This window comes from Lissotriton helveticus, chromosome 7, assembly GCF_964261635.1.
Source record: "Lissotriton helveticus chromosome 7, aLisHel1.1, whole genome shotgun sequence".
NCBI lineage: Eukaryota > Metazoa > Chordata > Amphibia > Caudata > Salamandridae > Lissotriton > Lissotriton helveticus.
The window spans coordinates 593,835,634-593,857,556 of record NC_136068.1 but is presented as its reverse complement, the minus strand read 5'-3'; positions in this window follow the sequence as shown (position 1 = coordinate 593,857,556).

The window sequence follows — 21,923 nt, the reverse complement described above, 5'->3', positions numbered from 1 at the left end:
AGGGAAATGGGTGGGTGAGGTTGACATTGGTTGAAAGACTGAGATTCTTCTTGGCTTGGAGCAGTGTATTTTTTTACATAGTATAGGTTTTAGAACAGGTGGAATGGAGCCTGCAGAGCATATTCACATGTTTTCTATTCTCTCCACTGGAATAGATTTTCCTCCACCTCCACCAATTGTGGGGTGATTTGATTCCCATCTGAAGAGGAGTTATTGCAGTTCTTGATTACCCTAACTTTCTTACCATTTCCAGTGTGGGAAGGGGTTAGATCGGAGTTTGTGAATGCCCATGCCTTATTATGGCTACTTTCCACAGGTGGGATTTGCCACTGTGGATTTTTGTTCACGAGACAGAAGTAAAAAGTCTGCTATTCGTAGTTTAATTTTAATTTTGTTTATCCAAATTTGAATTTTGATTATATCGCCCTCACTCTATCCATCGCCCTCACTCTATCGCCATCACTCTGTCTATCTATCGATCACCCTCACTCTATCGCCATCACTCTATCTATCTATCTATCTATCGATCGATCGCCCTCACTCTATCTGTCTGTCTATCTATCTATCACCCTCACTCTATCAATCTATCTATCGCCCTCACTCTATCTATCGTCCTCTCTATCTATCGTCCTCTCTATCTGTCGTCCTCTCTATCTATCGCCCTCGCTCTATCTATCGCCCTCACTCTATCGCCCTCCCTCTATCTATCGCCCTCCCTCTATCTATCGCATCACCACAGCATCACTCAGCACCACCACAGCATCACTCAGGGGCACCACAACATCCCTCAGGGGCACCACAACATCACTATGCGTTACCTCAGCATCACTGAACGCTACAGCATCACTCGTCGCCACCACAACATCACTCAGCGCCACCACAGCATCAATCTGTGCAACCATTCGAGAACAACTGGTTCAATTATGTTCTAACAATGTTTCAAGCTTTATTACAAATGTCACAAAAAGATGTTAATATTTCACTTCTGTTCTTGGATTTTCGTCACAATAAAATACACTGAACATAATCTTCACAAAAGTTTAAGCTATTGCCATTATAAATTGCAATAACTTTTATTTAAGTATTAATTATTTTAAAAAATGAAAAGCCATTGTTATTTGTAATATCAATACATCTAAGTCACGTACATCCAACACATATTGCATTACAAATGCTATAGGTGTCACATTTGCGAAAGTTATAACTATTGGCATTGTAAATGACAAAGCTATTAATTTAGCTATTTTCAAAACCAACACATACATTAAAAAATTGTCATTTACAATACCAATAGCTCACACTTTCCTAATGCGAGACCTATTGCATTGCAAATGCTTGTTATATCAAGAGGCTGATTGTAATTAGGGCTCTTGTCACATGGGGCCAGATGTAGGTAATCCCAGATTACCGATTCTTAAATACCGAATCATACCGATTCGGTATTTAAGAATTGGCAATCGGGATGTAGGTAATTTTACCGATTTAATTACCGAATCGGTAGGATTCGGTAATTACCAAATCGGTATTTACCGATTCGGTAATTGCCATTCATTCCTATGGGCCGGGTGGCAGGGTGTCACTTTGACACCCTGTTGCACCCCTCAATTGTGCATGGGTGCACATGTTGCAGACATACATGCCCTTAGCGCATGTATGTCTGCAACATGGCACTGTTTAAAAAGCAAAAAAAATGCTCGCATAGCACTGATCCATGAGTCATAGAATTTAATCAGAGAATATACATAAAAACAAGCACAGTACAAGTCATGAGGCTTTATTAAAATGAACAATCACTACAGAAGGGAATGTGCATTGATTAGTCAATCAAATATTGCAAAATAACATTTGCAGTGGAATTATAGCCCTCATCTAGTCAATACAATAGTCGCAACCATTCATGGTCTAGCACAAAGCAAAATAAAAATAGCACGTCAGTAGAACTGATCAGTTTGAGGTTGAAGTGAATTAAATTATTTTAAGTGCAGATCGATAAACAGACTAACATTGGAGTCTGCTCTCTAAGAAGGACAGGGGACGACCTTAAGCAAAATAATAAGGTCTACCTGAGGGGTATGCCTCGAAGGATATCTAAGGAAAATCTTGGCTTAAGAGTCTTTGTACACTTTTGAACAGAGAAACCATACAGTCACTGTGCTGTGACAAAGAAAGCTATCCAATAGTAAGATGGAAAGCACATCACATGATAGCAATGTAACCTCTGCTCTACATCTAATGAGTATGCTGTACTATGCCTTATACAAAAACAAAAGTAAATCAAAAAATATAAACAGCACATCCGTTCAGCTGAAGGAAATTACCTTCAAGTGTGTACATTTGTAAATCAGTCTGCCCAGGAACATCCGCAACATAAATTATTTACATTTTAATAAATGTTAGAGTAAACAAGACCCTTGAGCTAACTGAATGTTGTATGTTTCATACCTTTGTGAAGGTAATACCTGAGACTTTCAGGGCACACACAGAGAAAGAGAAAAGCATAATACTTTAAGCTGTGCAAAGGGTGCACTGAAATAAAATTGAGAATACAAGTAAGCTGGTAGGCCCACTTTAACTAATTTAGGCATTTCGCCACGTTAAAATACAGTACAAACATTTCATTTGCGTTCATTAATCCAAATTAAAGAAGAAATAATTGTAGCATTCTTGCCCACATGTAGCGAATATTGGTGGAGCTGCCTTGATGGAGCTGTGGAATAATCCAGACCTGCCCTCCTGGTGATGTGCTGAGTGGCATTGCCAGGGGAATAACGTGCTTCACAACCAACCAATGTCCTGTTGGTGCCAGGACTTGTATGGGACAGCCTCAGTGGACTGAGGCTGCCCTGGAGAAAAGCAGTTACCCCTGCCGGCTGTGCAGATGCAACAGTACATAACACAACGTCTGGGTCCACAATAGCATCTTCAGCAACAGCCATTTTAAAATGTGAGTTTGCTCTATCCCTGACCCTTTTCTTACCTCTGGGGTGTCTGTACTTCTTGCCAGCCATGTTAAGGAATCTCTACTTCGACCCACGGCCTGGGGTCCATGCTTGTAGACTTGCGGCGGTTGTCCTGATTCTGGAACCAGTGGAGCTATTTTCCCATATATTATGGTTGTAGAGATTTCACAGGTTAAATCCTCGGTCAGAAGTCCCTGCTAACTGCTTCTGTAGTACAATGAATACTGGACTCCTGAGTACACCTGGACTCATGTGCCTCTACCACCAATAAACTGCTAGAGTGACCAATCCGTTTCCAGATTAAGCTTCCCCAAACCTACCAACACCTAAAGGGACATTTAGGATGAACTAGAAGTCTAGCCAGCTACTGATCTGTGGCCACTAGACCTGACTGCACTGACAGTGCCCACTGATTCCCCGGTGACTAAACAACTGGGCCCCCCACCAATGGGAAGCCCCAAAGAAGAAGAATTTCTGATCAGTCGCTGTCATTTCTTTAGATGTTAGTTCCTTTTTGCAACTTTGGACATCTTGTTTTGGTTTTGTGGCAGGTGCCAAGGTTGCTTTCCTGAGCACATTCCTCTGTATCGCTGAAACCAAATCACTGCAAACCAAAAATAGACCACCGTTAGTCTTGGCCTTCGAATTAAACCTGAAAAATCTTTGAAGCAACAGACTTTTTGGGGGGAGTCGGGAAGGGGGGGGGGGCAATTCAGACTTTGGGGTCCTCAGGCAACTTGTACGCTTCCTCTGCAGTAGTCACCATAGTTTGTTTCAAACTGGGCCCTATTAAGTGTCCTTTTGGTGGGTTGTTGCATGTGTGCCCCATCTGTGAGTTTGTAGGCAACATCCAGTTCAGGACTTTATTGTTGTGTCCTCACAAGTCGTTCAGGGATTCACGACTATTGCCTTAAACGACTGACACACTTATTGTTGTCACTTCAGCTGACAGGGCGAGCGACCTGCTGGCTCTCCTTGTCAGAACCTTCTGCTGACTTTGGTAAGGAGTGGATTGTTTTTCACACACTCTCCTCCTTTCAGGCCCGGGTTTTGACAACTTTCAAACAAATCTGTTGCTAATTATATACCTAGAGGCGGCTCGGGGTCCATCATTGCCATTCTTTCAGCCATTGACTGGAGACTTTCTCATTCACATCTTGTCTCAGCCAAATGGAGTTATAATGTATTACCTAACCTATTCCTTTCCATCTCCACTCAAGTGCCTGCATTGAGCTGCAGGAGAAATACTTCAAATTGGAAGCCCTCTCTCTCTCTCAACTCCTGCTGGCTCACTCTCGAATGTTTGGATTTAATGTGCTATCTCTTACAGCGTTAAACCCAGATCTCTTGGCTCTGCCAGTGCTTATTTTTCTAAACAGCTGGTGCACTTTCATTTCGGTATGTGTGCCTTGCTATCTTTTTCCCTTGTGTGTTCGTTAATTAATTCCTGTTGTGTTCTGCATTGCTTGGATATAAGGATGCCCTTTATATGCTACTTTAACGTTAATACGGACTCATTCTATTCATGATATTGGTGGCATCTGGGACACATATGTGTGTGTTTTAGGTCTCGCCTAAAAGTGTGGATAATCTGTTGCTGAGAGGGGTATTGTATACTGTAAAGAGCTTGGAGCCCACCCATTACATACCATTTGCTGGCTTGATTGTCATTCCTTTTAGCTGCCTCCTAATTGGCCACCATGTGCCTCCCATCACTTCCTTTTTTTCTCCTGAGCATGGACCAAGTACTAATTGATTTCATTTGATATTGTCCTTACATGGCTGTGATTCAGAGAACCTTTTGTTCTCCATTTTTCTAACCATCATTTCCACTTCCATGCTACACCTTTGAGTTGCTTTTACCTTCCATAGTACAGGTTTGTTGCTTTAATTAGTTTTGGAATTCGGCATTTCCTTTTACAGAACCAAGCAAATGGCACTGAATACTAAAGCAGTTTGCGACAGTTTTTTTGTGATTGCATGTGCTTGTATATGTCTATTTGATGCATACACTAGCCTGAATCTGGACTCCCTTAGTCCTTCCAGACAAGCAGTCCAGTCACATGCGTCAGACCGAGGCTGCCACTAAACAGCATAACATTTTGGACACATCTGTGCCTTTCCAGACACAAAGTATGTGGCTTTTTAAAGTGCTTCAGTTTTGGGCAGCTCTGTAGCTAATCAATTTCTCCCTCTGGCCTTTGTCTGGTATGTATTCCACACTCTTCTCCATGCCTACAAAGAATGTGTCTGTTTAAAGCGCTTCCGTTTTGTGCAGCACAGCAACTACTCCATTTCTTCTTAAAACCGGTGTGTAAGTCCTCATTCTCTTATGTATTCCACCGAAAAGCACTTTGAGGTGTCATATATTGATATGCACTTAGGTGCAAGAGATATAGCCTAACAGCCACAGACTACCCACTCCAATCTACCCTGCCCCACTCCAATCTACCTCTCAATTCAATTCAAAGAAGTCTTTATTTCGATATGCATATCATTAAAGACTGTGTATTAAAAATCCAAATAGTAAAAACAAACATATACAATACATTAAGATCACAAAACAGAACAGAACAGCACTGCCAGAAGATTAAGTTGTCCAGTTAATCCATACTATATGAAATAAGTTAGGTTAAAACATAGTTTAAAACCCTATACAATAAGTTAAAAAAATATAAAAAACCAAGGTCAAAGATCAATCAACAAGCATCACAGAAAGGATTGAACATGATTAGCATTCTAGTTAATAAAAACATTTTTATATCTGGCGAAGCTTTCTCATCCGTATAGCCCACATCCAATGTAAGAATTTGGCAACACCAATTGCCAGTCAGTCAAATAGGCTTTATTTCGATAAAAACATATCTTTAAAAGCAGTACATACAACAGGATAAAAAGGATTAAAAGCCAGCCATATACGAACAAGCGTAACTAAATGTGAATAAAATGGCATCAATAAATTACCTAAGACAGTCTAACATAATGACCAAAATTAAACAATTTCATTAAGCCTTTTTGACCTGATCACCCATGCCCAAGCTAAAACTTTGCCATACCACATAAAACCAAGGGGCGGGTATCAGAATTCAAAATGCGCAAGGCCTTAATAAAGTTTCTGGTGCCCAGCTCCTTGCACAGGGGTTTCAGCCACCTAGATCGGGGGACTTTATAGACCGGGCATTCAAATAAAAAGTGGGCCACCGACTCAGTTCTAGGTGTGCAAAAAGAGCAAAAGGGAGTAGTTTGGGCCGGGATTTTCCAGCGCGCGGTCAGTTCCCCCACTGGAAGTACTCCTATTCTAAATTTGAAGTACATAGCCCTATCTCTTGGCTTCAAAATTAAGTAGAGATAGGGTTCTCGGAGGGCCACTTCTTTCACCAGAATAAATTAGCTGGAGGATCTACATAGGTTGGGATCGGTGATTCTCCTATCCGCTACCCAATTCCAGTAGATTCTCTTCAAGACAGACTTGGGGGGGGCAGTTCTAGTCTGCCAAGCCTCCCCTAGTCCCAACTCCCCAAGCAGGAATTTGACGTCCCTCAGCCATCTTATTTTTGACCAGCCGGGCAGCGATAGAACCTCCTTGAGCCCTTCCGCATAACTGGAAAGTTCAGGGACTCTCTATAGGCGGGCCCAGAGTAGAAGGGGGTGCAATTTTGCCTGATCTTTAATTGGGCGGCACCCCATATCCAAAAGCAAGGGCAATGTGGGGTTACTCTGTGGAAGGACCATCAGATCCTTCAGGAATTTATTCTCTGAGGAGGCTAACTGGTCAGCATTCGAGGAACCCCAAAGCTCTGCCCTGTAGAGAGCCGCACTGACACCTCTCGCCATATATATATCCAACACTTGGGCAATGGTCTTGAAGGAAGATGACCGCTGTTCCTTGAGAAGGGCCCCCACCATCCTTTTGTGACTCAATAACATCTTTTGGATATGGGAGTCCCACCGCATAGTGTCACTAAGACGGATGCCTAAATAGTCGAACTCCTTGACCCTTTCCAAGGGTACCGAATTTAATACGGGTGCCCGACCAAGTTTTTTCGGGGGGTTCAGGACCAAGTATTTGGTCTTTTCTGTATTAATTTTTAACCCCCTATTCACGCAAAAGAATTGAAAACTATTGAGGAGGTTCTGTAAACCCATCGGCGATTTTGAAATCAAGAGGGTGTCATCAGCAAATAATAAAGTAGGTATTCTCCTGCCCGCCAGGGATGGTGCATCAGCAGGGTGTTTCAAAAGGTGCTCCACCACTCCGTTCACATACAATGAGAACAGAGTGGGGGCAAGGACACATCCCTGGCAGACGCCCCTGTTCACTGAGATTCTATCGGTCTTTTGACCCTGCTTTCCCCACCTCACCTGCGCAAAATTCTCTGAGTGGAGTTTCGTCAGTAGGGAAAGAAGAGAAGCGGGCATTCTCAGATCGGACAATACCTTCCACAGGCAACCACAGGCACTAGGTCGAAAGCAGTCCATAAGTCAATAAAGGCAAGATACAGGCTGCCTTTGCCTAGTACAACCACTTTCCAATAGAGGAGCAGAAGTCTAAAGGTCTGCTCAATGGTCCCGGTGCCTGTCCTAAATCCTGCCTGAAAATCAGAAAGTATTTTATTGTCCTCTGCCCACTGAAGCACTCTCCCAAGAACCACCTTTCCTGCCACCTTCTGTGAGGAGTCAATTAAGCTTATGGGACGGTAATTTGCTGGGTCGTCCCTAGCCCCCTTTTTAAAGATCGGGACGACCTCAGCTCCCATCCAGGTGTCAGGGAGAGTGGCACCAAGATAGGATGCGTTAAGGAGTGAAGAAATAAGTTTCCCCCATTCAGTTAAGTTAAGGCGTAACAAATCCCCCGGTAACCCATTGGGCCTGCTGCTTTATTGGGGACAAGGGCTTTAATCACATCCTCCACTTCCTTAGCTGAAAAGGATAGGTTCTCGCTCAGCCCAGGGGAGCCCAAGGATGGAAAATCAGGCAGCCCCATCCTATCCTCCTCGGTGAAAGTATAAAGGAGGGAGAAGTGATTAAACCATAACACCTCTGATATGTTACATGTTATCAACGTCTCGACTGGCCTGTTCCTGGTCCTAACTAGGTCCCAGAAGCCCCTGGGATCTCTCCTGGCACTAGCCTCTCTCAAAGTGCACCAAAACTGATTGTCCCACTCTTTTTTGGCTACGGAGATGGCGGGCCTATACTCCTTCCTGGCAGCGCGAATTCGCTCGCCTCCCTTGCTTTTGACTGCTTCAATAAGCACCCTTTTCGCCCTCTGACAATTCATGGAGAACCACCCCGGATCGCCCTTGAGTCGCCGACGATCACTGGCGGGAGGACCCCGGCTATGTGTTAGAAATAACTCGCCCAGGGCTTTAGTAGTGTCGCAGAAAAGAGAGGATACCTCCGAGTAGTCCGAACTAATGGTTTCTAACCTACTCAAAGCTTTAGCCATGATTGATCCTATTTCGAGGACCTTCCCCTCATCCAGGGCAATTGCAATGGGTTCTGAACAATCAGTTAGGAGGATCCTTAATGCCTCGACTCCAGTGGTAATACCCTTCTGCAGACAGATGGGCTTCAGCCACGTATGCCTAGGATGTTTATACTCAGGGCAGATAAAGAAAATATGGGCTATGCTCTCCGGCTGTAGTGGACAAAATCGGCAGCATTTGTTGTTATTAGCTTGCCATTTGCCGGTAAAGGAATTGACAGGGAGGGTGCCCACCCTTCATTGATGGTACCGTTTCCTGTCTCCCAAAAGTGTAATGAAATCCCAATAGCCCTCGTAGGCAGTGCTTTCTTTAATGCTCCAGGAAGTTTCTTGTTAGTGTTGGACCAATACAGCTACTAAAGTTTCTCAATGTAACCATTGACCAATATAAGTCCCTGAAAGCCTTTTTAGGCAGAAAAGGATTAGCAATTGGATCCTCCCACTGTAAGCTTAGACCCATAGCAGTATAGACAGCCTTTACCTCTCTTAGCCATAGAAATTTATTGGCAGTGTCTGCACCTCGGACTTCGAGGAGGGCCTGGGCATACTGGGAGAGTTCAGGTGTAACCCAAAGTCTCCTCCAGTAGGCCGCCGGTCTAAAACCTGCCACATCCTGTAGTCACTGACAGCCCAGATCATAGAGGGGGGGCGGAAGTGACGTAGATGGTGGGAGACCAACTAACCCCCTCAGAAACTTGTTTTGTGAGCTCGTAAGTTGCGCTAAATTGCTAAACCCCCATAATTCTGCCCCGTAGAGGATAGATGCGCTTATTTTAGTGCCATAGATTTTTAGCGCTGGGGCTATAGGTTTTGTGGCCGACAAGCGGTGTTCCTTTATCAGGGCTCCTGCTAATTGCGCATGTTTAGAGGCCAAATGATTTATGTGGGGTTTCCATTCCAACTTAGAACCCAAAGTTATACCCAAGTAAGAAAAAAGTTGGGTCTGTTCCAGCATTTCGCCATTCATAGTGACCCTCCCTCTCACTGCCTTTTGCTTAATCATGACCATGAACTTAGTCTTGGTCACATTGATGGTAAGGCCATAATCCTTGCAGAACACTTCAAAACGCACAATAGCCTTCTGCAGGCCTTGCTGTGTTTTGGATATTAGCAAAGTGTCATCTGCAAACATAAGCAGCGGGATAGGTTTACCATCTAGTTTGGGAGCATCAGTAGGGTGGTTCGTGAAATAATCAATCACCTTATTGATATACAGCGAAAACAATGTTGGTGCCAAAACACACCCTTGCCGCACCCCTCTACAGATCGGAAATGTATCCGTAACTTTACCTTGCTGTTCCCATCTGACTTGGGCGAAATTTTCTTCATGGAGTTTAATTAGGAAAGCCATTAGATTCCATGGCATACCTTGTTCAGCAAAAACACTCCACATCTTGATGCGTGGTACTAGGTCGAATGCCGACTTAAGGTCGACAAAAGCCGCGAAAAGGGTGCCACCTCTAAGGATTACCACACACCAGTAAATGAAAACAAATCTAAAAACATGATCTATAGTGCTCATGTGTGATTGGAACCCCGCCTGGAGGGGAGACAAAATATCCTCCTCGTCAATCCAGGTTTGGATCCTTGACAACACGAGCCTAGCTATCACCTTCTGGATGCAGTCGATCAGACTTATAGGCCTATAATTGCCTGGGTCCGAGCGATCCCCCTTCTTGTAAATTGGGATAGCCTCGGCACCCTTCCATGAATATGGTATGGGAGAACCTTTTGCAATGGCATTAGCAAGGGACTGAATATAGGGTGCCTACACTCCCCTATCCCGCAAATACAGGTCAGCTGGAACACTGTCCATCCCGGGCGCTCTACCCTTTGGGACAGAATTGAGGATTATTTCAACCTCCTTTAAACTAAAATTTAATGGTATATTGTCTAGAGGAGAGTTCGGGATGTAAGAGCACAGCACCGTGTCAGGAGTCGGGCTGGCCAACTGGGTTGTAAAGTGCGAAACCCACAGATCTGGAGAAACATAGTTTTGTGGTTGTTCTCTGGGGCGCACTTTCCCCCATTTCACCAAATACCAAAATCCGCCCATATTCCTGTCTCTACTCGCATGGTACAGCTCCATCCAATACTTTTCATCCCAAGCACGTTTTGCTTCATATTGCGCCCTCCTGGCATTTTTGATCCGGTCCCTATCTTTTGATCTAATTGCCATAGCCAAAATTTTATAGGCTTGCCTGCACGATTTACCATATCATGTCTCCACCCTCCTTTTAGACCTATATTTCGGTTTTTGTACCTCAGTTATAAAAAAGGATCTAAGCTTTTTAAAAAGATTATTATGTATTGGAATAACTTTGGACATCATGTCCTGCGTAATGTCACATTTCTGTAACTCGATAGTGGCCTTTACAGCCATCTCACTCATAGCCGCCAAATGGTCCTCTTTAAGGAGACACTCTGACCATTTTACCCTCCTGGTGTCATTAGTAGGAAAAATTTCAATTGCATCAGGGCTAGGTTCTGACCGGTTTCTACCAAACAGCTCAGCGGATAGTATAAGTGGATTATGGTCGCTTTCCATCCGTTCTAAAACCACCATATCCTTGATGGATGACCAACTCTCTTTATCCCATTATTAAAGGTGAAAGCTCCCTCCTTATCCGAATCTGTAATTCCATTTACCGCCCTTAACCCCTGTCCCAGGCATAAAACTTTAAGCTGTAATGCTGCCTCTGACCACTGCTTAATTGGAGGTATGGACAATTGCGGAATGTCCCAGGAAAGATCTTCCTCCAATGTGAGATCTATATCGTTAATGTCCAGTGGTTCGAAGCAGCAATTAAAATCGCCTGCTACTAATGTAATCCCCTTACCATTATAAAGGTCAAGATACAAATCTAGGAGGGTAATAGTCTCCCAGGCTTGCCCCTAGCATAGATGTTAAAAATGTAGACATTCCTAGATTTAGGGCATTGAATTTTTATTAATAAAATATCACTGCTCTTGGAGTCCAGCTAGCCGACATGGTATCTATCATCCTGTCTGATCCAGGTGGTCAGGCCCCCCATCGATCTACCCCTTACGCTGGGAGTAGCTGGATTATAGAAATTTAAGTAGCCTGATCTATACATTGGCTCCACTTGCCAGGTTTCCTGGAGCAGGATAACATCATATTTGTCTATAAATTTTAGCCAGTCATGGGATATTAGCTTATTCTTCAGCCCTGCGATATTCCATGATACCAAGGCTTGTTCAGTAGAATCGGGGCTAAGTTTATCTTGATGCCAGAACCAACTAGGGCCAGTGATAGTATTAGAGCTCGCTGGACCTAATACTGATCCAGCGAATAGCCTTAGAATTAGGACCGGACTGTTCATCCCTAGGGGGTCTGCCATATTGTTCTTAATAATAAGGTTTGTATTGATATCATGCTCTGTTGCGCCAATAGGCGATGATGCATTAACCTCACATCTCTGTTCATAACCTATAGGTTCAACATTACCATGTCCTTGTGATAAACAGTCTCCAGAAATGTTGGGGTCTGTCGATAGAGACAGTCAGTAATTGGCTTCCAATGAGCTAAATACCTCATATCTATTGGGCACCGTGAATGCACTGTCAATGGTTCTTGGCAGGTTGCGTGTTAGCCTATTACTGATTGACCCTTGATGTAAGTCGGGTCGATAGAAAAAGTCCAACGGAAGAATGTTAATGCCCTCGTTACTCATCCTAAAGTGGGCTGCCTGAGCCAAAATAGACCGGACAAATATCGATGAACTAAAGCTGAGCACAACACAATCACCCTCCATACTTTTTTGTGAGCGACCAACCCAGGCTACCCTTCTCACCATCTTAAATTCCCTAAAGAGGTGATTTCCTAGCCCTGTTTTGGTATTAAAAAATTGGAGTGCCTTATTCTTAAGAGAAGTCCAGTGCTCCTCTTCATGAAATTAGGGTTTTGGTACATTAGCTAAGATGATGGTATACGGAGTCACCTTTGGTGGTAGATGTAATACATCTCCCACTGGCAGGACATTACCCCCACCCCGAGATTCCCCTGAAGTACCCTGTGGCCCTACTCTTCCCCTATATGCAAGTAATGTAGGATGGTTCTGGGGTATTGCCTCTGGGGTTGGTAAGGGGCCTACCAGTCCATTATGTGGAGAACTATGAGAAGATCTTGATTCTCTATTAGTTTGCCCTATGTCATGTCTTTCCCCCGTAGCAGTAGGTAGATTTTTTTTCTGCTCTAGGGAGTTTAGCCTTTGTTCAATTACATCTAGTTTCACCATAACAGGTTTATTCAGCGCAAATAGTCTTTCCTCAAGCTGTTTAAAAAAGTCCAGTGGAACCTGTAAGGGACTGCAGCCGGGTCCTGAGGTGGATGGGATACTACTATTCTCACCCGCCGTGGAACTATCTAAACCCTTTGACGTCTCCATAGACCCGGCCCGTTCGTGAGCAGCAGTCTTATTCTTTGCCTGCTTAGGAATCTGATGGCTCGTTTTTGGGGCACTACGCGCTTTTCTTTTCTTAGACTGCTCTTTACCTTTAGGTAATTGAGTAGGCCTAAGTTGCCTAGTGCGTGTGTGTGGCGGAGAAAGAAGCGAGGGAAAGGAAGGAGTGTTAACCAATAGTAAAGCTTCAGAACTGGCCTGCTCAGGGTTAGGTGCAATAGTGTTAGGCTCTAAGTTACAATTTAGTAGTGCTGGTGGATTTAATGGGTCTAGGGAGAGCCTCTGCTCGGTGAGCTGTATTAATACGGACTCAGCCCTGGCAAGAAAGGCATCTAGTGTCCCTACTACTCCTACCCCATTCCCGCCCTTGCGAGCGTTCTTACTCATAATATTAATGTTGTAATTTGCAGAGAGTAAACCACGAAAAGAAAAAATTAAAATATACAGGTAAAGTTAGGACAGTCACCCTCCTGACCAGGTTATAGAATAGAATGTTAATAATGTCCCCTTGAGTCCAAAATCATTTGCTTACTTCAAGTCCAGATAAGATGTTAAGGGGATGGCCCAGCCCAGCCTCTGCCTGCCGCTGACGGGCGCGGATGGGCCCGCCCTTGGCTCGGGCTTTGCCCGGGCCAAGGGCGCGTCCCGCGCTGCGGGAGCCCTTGCCTCTCTTTAAGCACCTCCTGGTGCACGTGACCCCTTTGGTCGTGTTGGGCGGCACTGCTAGCGCATGGGATGCTGGGTAGTGTAGTCCCCACAAGCTAAGAAACAATGGCGTCTCTCGCCGGCACTCGGGAAGCCTCATGAGTGCGGCGGCCCCCTTGCGATTCCGGTCTCCCTTCTGTGGCAGCAAGTGAGGAAAAGGTGTTTACGCGGACCTCTGTGGCAGCCGGTAGGGAAATATTCTAAAAAAAAACAAAGTTCAGCAGGAAATGAACTGGCTCCTGCGCTGCGGGAGCCCTTGCCTCTCTTTAAGCACCTACTGGTGCATGTTGTACTATCGTAAGACACGGTCTAGTGTCTCAGCATGATGTCAGCACACTTAACACCCACCCACCACCAGGCGTCATTGGTCAGATGACCCTGGCCAATAAAAAGGGACTGAGTGCACGTGCTGAGGGCCCATTCACCCATCTCCTACCACTGTGTCCGTGTCTGCCTCATGGTGTGCTTGCTGCGTCATGAGGGCCTAGCGCCCCTCACCTCAAATCACCACAATGGCGACGAGGGTGGGATGTGCGCCCATGCGTGCCACTACCCAAATCTAATGAAAAGGGGGAAGAGAGCTGCCCGCCTGGAGGGCACCCCCCTGCTACACGGCGCGACACGCCGAGAGGCCCGCGGGGCGTGAGCCAAGCCCCGGGCCGATACGATGGAGGAGGTGACCGGGAGCCGACCCCGCACCTCGTAAGTACATCGTGAGCTGCACCCCCTGCGTGGGATAAAGAGAGGGCCGCGCGGAGCCCACCTGCAACGGCCAGAACCGGGCCGTGACTGACTGCCCCAACGTGAGGAGACCACTGCGGAGCCTACCCGCGTGGCAGAAGAGGGCCTCCGAGCATAAAGGGGTGCCACAGGGCGAAGCGTTTTGAGCGGAGCCTACCCGCGTCGACCGCGACTGCCCCTGAACAAATAAGCGGCGGCGGTGACTGAGCGCCCTGAAGGAAAATGAAAGGACCACGCGGTGCTCACCCGCGTGGTTGAAGAGGTCCGCCGGCAGGTGAGAAGCGACCCCGAGAAGCACGGCCAGCGGAGTCCACCCGCGACCGGCCAGCGGCGATCCCTTCCCGCAGCGCAGCTTGTGACCGAGGTTGCTGCGGCGGCGGAGTGTAATGGCAGTCCTGCCAAGCGTCACGCAACAGGTGTGACGCTCACGCATTTCAGTGTGGTGATCCGCATCACCGCACTGAAATGCATTGTCACGCATTATAGCGCCTCTTCAGCTGCTACCCAGAGTGCTGCTATAATGCACATGAACTGAACTACAGCACCTGTCAGCGTGGTGCGCACTTCTCCCAGCAGGCAGAGTCTAATGGGGCTGACTAAATCTACTGAAGCTCTGCTATAAAGTATCCAAGTTAGTACACACCCGTCCCGGGCCGACATGTGGTGCTGAATTTAAACTGACGTCGCTGCCGTCAGTGCCCACTGGTGAAGTTAATTGACGTCGCTGCCGCCCGCGCTTCCTGAAGTTCTGCACAGCTCAAGCTCCGCAAGTACTGCTACATAGTATCGAAGTTAGAGAGGGACCCGAGCAGACATGTGGCGTCGAATTTAAACTGACGTCACTGCAGTCCGGGCTCACTGGTGAAGTTAATTGACTTCCTGCCGCCCGCGCTTTTTGAAGTTCTGTTCAGCTCCTACTCCTTCTAACCTCGCTGCAATGCTGCTCCGTTTTCAGCGCTAGTATAGAGGATTAAAAATACTGCGAGTGCTTTAGGCAGTGCAGGGCTGCAGGCCAGGCTAAGAGCTGCTGATACGGCCATCTGCAGTAAAGAAGATGTAAAATCTCAAGCAACCGGGACCCAGCGCCACCAGCCGAGCACTTCTACCCAGAGACGAATAATCAGTAAGTGCCTGGGAGAGGGTAATGTATTAACTGTTGTGATCAATTGCATCTTAAAAATACTTCTCCGTAACTGCATATAAATTGCAGCTACAGTACTGTCCTGAGCTATGCGACTAGGTCATTGTAGCGTACTAACTCGCTAACATTTTATTGCAGTGCTTTCCGATATTTATTTCCTCCCTCAGCCTAATCCCCAGCCCCTGGTAACTGTAGTTGTCTCCTGACAACATTCGAACTCCTCATGAACACTACTAGGTGTGAAGGGCGTGGGAAGGAGGTTGCTGGCCTTTTACTTTTCTCATGGCTATGCATATACTGACGGGAGGTCCTCGCAGCCCTCTCGGTCATGATACGATGTGATATATCGTAATTATGCAGCCCAAATAGTGCTGAGACTGTCGTCTTTCTGCCCCGTGAGACATCCTTATGCAGTGACTGCTTAATGCTATGGGGAAGGGCATTTCATGCAAGAGACGAGAGTCAGTCTGGAGCTGAAGTAAATGGCTCCTAATCCAACTAGCCTGAACAGGAAGTGCTCAGCTGTAGGCGACCACAGCAAATTTGTATTTTAGATGCACATTTTGTTTTCCCCGGCTGAAAAGGATTGCTTTAATCAGTTATTTTTTCTTGTTTGAAGCAGCCCTTTGTTGTTGTTTCCTATCGAAACAGAGCAATAATACATTTTAAGGCTGTGCCCATTTTAACATGCCTGACAGCCACGTTATTAACCCCCTATCTTCCGAGGCAAGTCATCACGTTAAAATTGTAACGAGTTATTTTATGTGCTGTCATTATCTTTATTGATACATATTTGGTGTTGCTGTGATATTGCTGGTACTTTGACAAACCAACATCAACTGTGCGCCAGAAACAAAAAATAATTACACAGTTGGCAGTCTTGTGGAGAGTGCTCAAAAGGATTTCATACAGAATGTGAAACACACCTCTGAGATTCTTAAGACACTGGCATCATGTCTCTAATGTGTTAAGTGTCTGGTGAGCATCATTCACAATATTGACCATTACAGTTTTGGGATTGTGTCCATCATAGAAACGATTATAGAAACCTGACAGGAAGTTATTAAGTAGTTAAATGTTTTTAATACATTATCGTCCCTTGTCGGAATTCACTAAAGTTTTGGTTGTAAATGAGCCTCCTCCCCTTGCCACCTCCTCCTTTTTTTCCTTTTCTCAGCGGCTACCTGATTTTGTACATGGTGGCAGAGCCTTGTGGGCTACAGTTGCTTTCATTGCAGATAACTTTGAGTTTCTGTGGGGAGTGGAGCTTGGCTCATGGAAGCTGATGCCGGGTTGCTATGAGTTGGTCGCCTGTGGTGCTGTCCACATCAGAGCAGCCAGGATGATGTGATGGAGTATGCCGGTCCTTTGTGGTTGTGGCTGCACTTCCATGTTGGAGTCCACAGGTCGTGCTGTGTTTGGCGTGCTGTGCTGTAATGAGGGCTCTCATGCAGAAAGAAGCAAAAAGAGTGATGTCCCCCCCTTGGGCATACATTTATTGTTTTTAGCCTGCTTTTTATAGGTAGACAAGTTATTTTTGCCTATTGGAGAAGTTACCCTGAGTCCTGTGTGGTTTGTGCGAGAAAGTAGCACCATTACATTGCTTGATTTTGCTCATGAGAAAATGTCACTCATAGTTGTTGAAATGTCACTCATAATTACACTGAAATTTTGAAAATGTCAGACATAGCAATCTGAAACCTTGGCAGCTATGTAATGGCCTGCAGCGTGTGAAGGGCTGCCGGGCACAAGTGGAGCCGACCCGCGAGGCCCGCCAGCCAGAAGGTGAGGCAGCGCACGAGACGGCCCAAGCAGGAGCTCACCCCGCATCTGTGGCCCGGACCCCACCCCGCGCAGCGTGCGAGCGAGTAAAGCTGCTGGGGTGGGAAGACACCGGGAAAGAAGCTAGCGTGCGTCAGATCACAGCGGCCGGAGCACTCCCTCACAGCTGAGCACGCTCCAGTAACGGTGCTCACATTTCGGGGGAGAGAGATAGCGGAGAGAAGGCAGCGAGGCAAACCCCTCCCCCACTCACAGGTGCCCGTGACTAGCGGCAAAGGCGTCCAGCCGCATCTGTAAGCCCGGGAAGGAGCCCGCCCCGGCAGCGCCGACCTTCCTCCGCCCGCGCAGCGTGTGAAGAGCTGCCGGGCGTCCTGAGGACAAAACTGAACTCTCCACATGCATGCCCCATCCACCCCCACCAAGGTGAGTAGAAAAGAAGGAAGGGGCACTCACTGGTGTGCACGAGTGACCCCCGGTGATCCCTGTAGCTGAGTGCCTTTCCAGGAACGGTGGAAGCTGCTGGGAGCCTGTAATGTAAGAGTTGGTTATTCAGAAGGAATGAATAACAGGTGTAGATTTCAATCCAAAGAGGAGTTTAATCCAATTCAATCAGCATCTCACGGGAGCGCCACTGGCAAGTAGCAAGCATAACAGTTGAATGACAAGTTAAACACACAGTTAAGCAAAGCAATAGTTAAACAGACATTGCATCCTCGAGAGATGCACCTTCAAACATAAACATGTTTGAAGGAACACTCTCTGCGAGGATGCAGAGCATGGAACATAGAAGGTTAAGAATGCATGACCTAACAAGAGCAGTGATCACGAAGGAAATAGAAGAAATACAATACCTTACATCATCTCTCTTCTTATAATGAAGAATAAATAAAACACAAAAGAACTATGACATATAAAAATCCTTAAACCTAGAAGGAAAGGCACAATTACGATTTGGCCTAACAGGTTCATACATTTCACTTGACATAGAAGATGTTTGTGAGGAGATTGGAGAAGTTTGCAAAACCATACCTGCAGATGAAGTGGAAGGAATAACAGAAGAACAAGCATTGTTATGAAGATAATCAGAGGGAGTACCTAAAGGAAAATGTGAACATTCAACATCACTGGAATCAGTTTTATATACACGAATTCTTTTGGCTTGATCATTAGAAACTTTGACAAGAGCTCTTTTACTCCACCACCCCTTTTCTTCAAGAAAAACTGAACCTTTAGAAGTCTTGACAATTTGACAAGGAGAGGAAAATGTTGACATTCCTTTAACACATTTCTTAGGGTTCCTAAACAAAACCCAATCACCCACTTGAAAATCTTTCACAACAAAATGAGAAGAAGCATCAAAATACTTCTTTTGCAGAGCCTGCTTCTTCATAACATTCTCCTTAAAAATACTTGTATCATGACAAGAAATACAAGAAGAAGTGTCTTTCCTTAACTCCTTCAACCAATTTGGACAAATAACACCATTCGGATTTCTTTTCTTCAACAGTCTGAACGGAGAAATACCAGTTGTTGTATGTGGTGTGATTAAATAGGACCAAATTTTCTTTTTCAAAAAATCTTTAACTGGGAAATTACTAGCAAGAGCTGTTTGTACACCCTATTTTAAAAATCTATTAAATCTTTCAATTAGACCATTAGCAGCAGGGGAATAGAGTGCTACTTTCAAATGTTTAATGTCATGTGCTTTACAGTAATCTTGCATGGCCAAGGAACAAACATGTGAACCATTGTCTGTCACAATTTCTTTTGGATAGCCCTCTACATGAAAAACTCTTTCCAAAAATTTGATAACAGAAGAAGAAGACGGGGAGTCACAAAAATCTACGTCCGCCCACTTAGAGTGGTAATCAATTAGAGCTATTATGAAGCGATCACTAGCAGGTAATAAATTAAAGGGACCAGAAAAATCCAAAGCAACTTTAGACCATGCCTCATCTGGAATAGAAACAGGATGAAGAGGCAATTTATTGACTCTCCAATGTTTATCCGATAAAAGACAAGAATCACACTTATCTATAAATAAGGTAACTGTTGTATTTAGCCTGTCTTCTTTCTACCTCTGGGGATTTCATAGTCACTCACATGATGTCACCACTGGAACCTTGGGTGACATCATGGAGTGTTTGGGGCTTGACCTGGTGACAACTGGCAGTTGGAACCAGGCAGGCTGAGTGGCAAGCTAGTCACTCCTGGTGGGTCTTCTTTGTAACTTGAATAGTTCACGGGGAGGGATGTACCCCGTTACGGAGCAAAGTGGACTCCATTATTTTTCGTCTAATTTAGTTTGTGTTTGTGTTTCCCAAGGAAAGGGGATGGGACTTGGGACTAGTTGTGTTTGGGATGTGTTGTTGTTGACTTATGTTTGTAACTGTTTGGGATGTGTTTGTTCTCCATCTGTGGAATGGATGCTATGTGTACTTTCATATGGATGTGTACACACATGCTAATTTTATCTATTGTATTTCCATCTTGTTGATTTCCCTAAAGAAAGGAGATGTGTTGTATTTAGCCTGTCTTCTTTCTACCTCTGGGGATTTCATAGTCACTCACATGATGTCACCACTGGAACCTTGGGTGACATCATGGAGTGTTTGGGGCTTGACCTGGTGACAACTGGCAGTTGGAACCAGGCAGGCTGAGTGGCAAGCTAGTCACTCCTGGTGGGTCTTCTTTGTAACTTGACTTAATATCCTGAAGACTTGAATAAAGTAACCTACATGATACCAGACTCCAGCATCTATTTACAACAGTAACATCCTTGTCTAATGCAGGCCACCAGAAAAACTCTTTTAGTTTTCTGGAAGTGCTTCCAATGCCCAAATGACCCTCATGCGCACATTCCACCAATTTCGTACGTGTAGAAAAAGGTGGAATGCATTGATCTCCACGCATCAAAATCCCATTTACAATCGAAAGTTCTTCAGAAACCTGAGCAAATGATTTCATGGAAGCAGGTAAAGAACGTTCCCTTGGCCAACCATTAATAACCATGTTCTTAACAGCTTGTAAAACGTTGTCATCACTGTAGGCTTTGAACCATAATTCTTGAGTTAAAAATGGGAAAACCTCGCTTGAATCAGAAATAGATGCTACTACACATTCCACATCACTAAATTTCGTCTCTACATAATCCTCCTGGAGCGGAAGTCTTGAGAGACAATCCGCTCTGACATTGAGACCACCAGACAAATGACGAATTGTAAAATTAAATTCATGCAACCTAGAAAGTAAACGCACCAAACGTGCTGAAGCCTTCCCAGTACCATTACCATTCAATAAATTGAGTAACGGTTTGTGGTCACTTAGTAACACAAAGTGTGTGCCCCAAATAAAACTTTTAAACTTCTCTACAGCCCACGAGCAAGCCAATGCTTCCCTCTCAATTGTTGAATAATTCCTCTCTGCTGTGGACAAAGACCTTGAAGCAAAACCTACTGTACGCTCAAGAGAACCTGTGTGCTGACATAAAACTGCGCCTAGACCTAACTGGCTGGCATCAACTGAAATCGTACACATAATTCCTGGGGTAAAAGATGACAAAGCTGGAGAATTTAAGATCGCTTCCTTAATAGTGACAAATGACTTGTTTACACTATCAGACCACTCAAACTTAATATTCTTCTTAAGCAGATCCCGTAGAGGTTGAACAATCTGTGAGTAACTTGAAACAAATCTGGAGTAATACTCTGTCATGCCAAGAAACAACCTCAAAGAATCTTTGTTATCAGGAGTTGGGACATCTGAAATGGCCTTTGTGAGCGAGAATTTTGGTTTTATGCCCGCTGAACTAATGCAGTGACCTAGGTAGTCGACTTCTGATTTTAAAAATTTACATTTATCCCTTCCTAAAGTAATGCCAACATTCTTGAAACATGACAGCACCTCCTTTAAAGTGCTAACATGGTCCTCAATACTTTTGGAAAAAATAAGGACGTCGTCCTGATATGCCTGAACATTTTTAATTTTACCTAACAAAGAGTCCATAAACTTTTGAAAGACGCTAGCGGCTGAGGCTAGGCCAAAGGGCAATCTCAAATACTTATAAGCACCAAACGGTGTAATAAATGTGGTCAAATCAGTCGACTGAGGATAAAGGGATTTGATGGTAAGCACTGCGCAAGTCTAAAAGCGTAAAAAACTTACATCCATCAATGCCAGTAAGGAGATCCTGAATTCTAGGAATGGGATGACAATCAATCAATATATTTTTGTTTAAAGACCGAAGGTCTGCACATAAACGGATACTAGAGTCCTTTTTGCGAACTATAACAATTGGACTGACCCATTGCGATGAGTTTGTAGGCTCAATAATTTTGTCAGCAACCATGTCATCTAATAATTTTTTTAAATCATCCCTAACACTAAGGGGAGTTGCCCTAAGTTTGTGCACAACTGGAATTGCACCAGGTTTCCACTTAATAAGATGTTCAAATTTTTCAACTTTACCCACATTTGAATTGAACACTTCTGGAAATTGTTTTGAAATATCATTAATAAAAGACTCATCAATTCCCTCCACCAAAGCAATTTCAACATCATTCAATTGAACTGGATTTTTAGACCCAGGGACAAGTTTTAAGCCCATCTTGGCTAAATCCTGCCAACCAACTATACTTTTTCCTTTAATGGCTACATAAACTTTAGTATAAGTTTTCCTACCC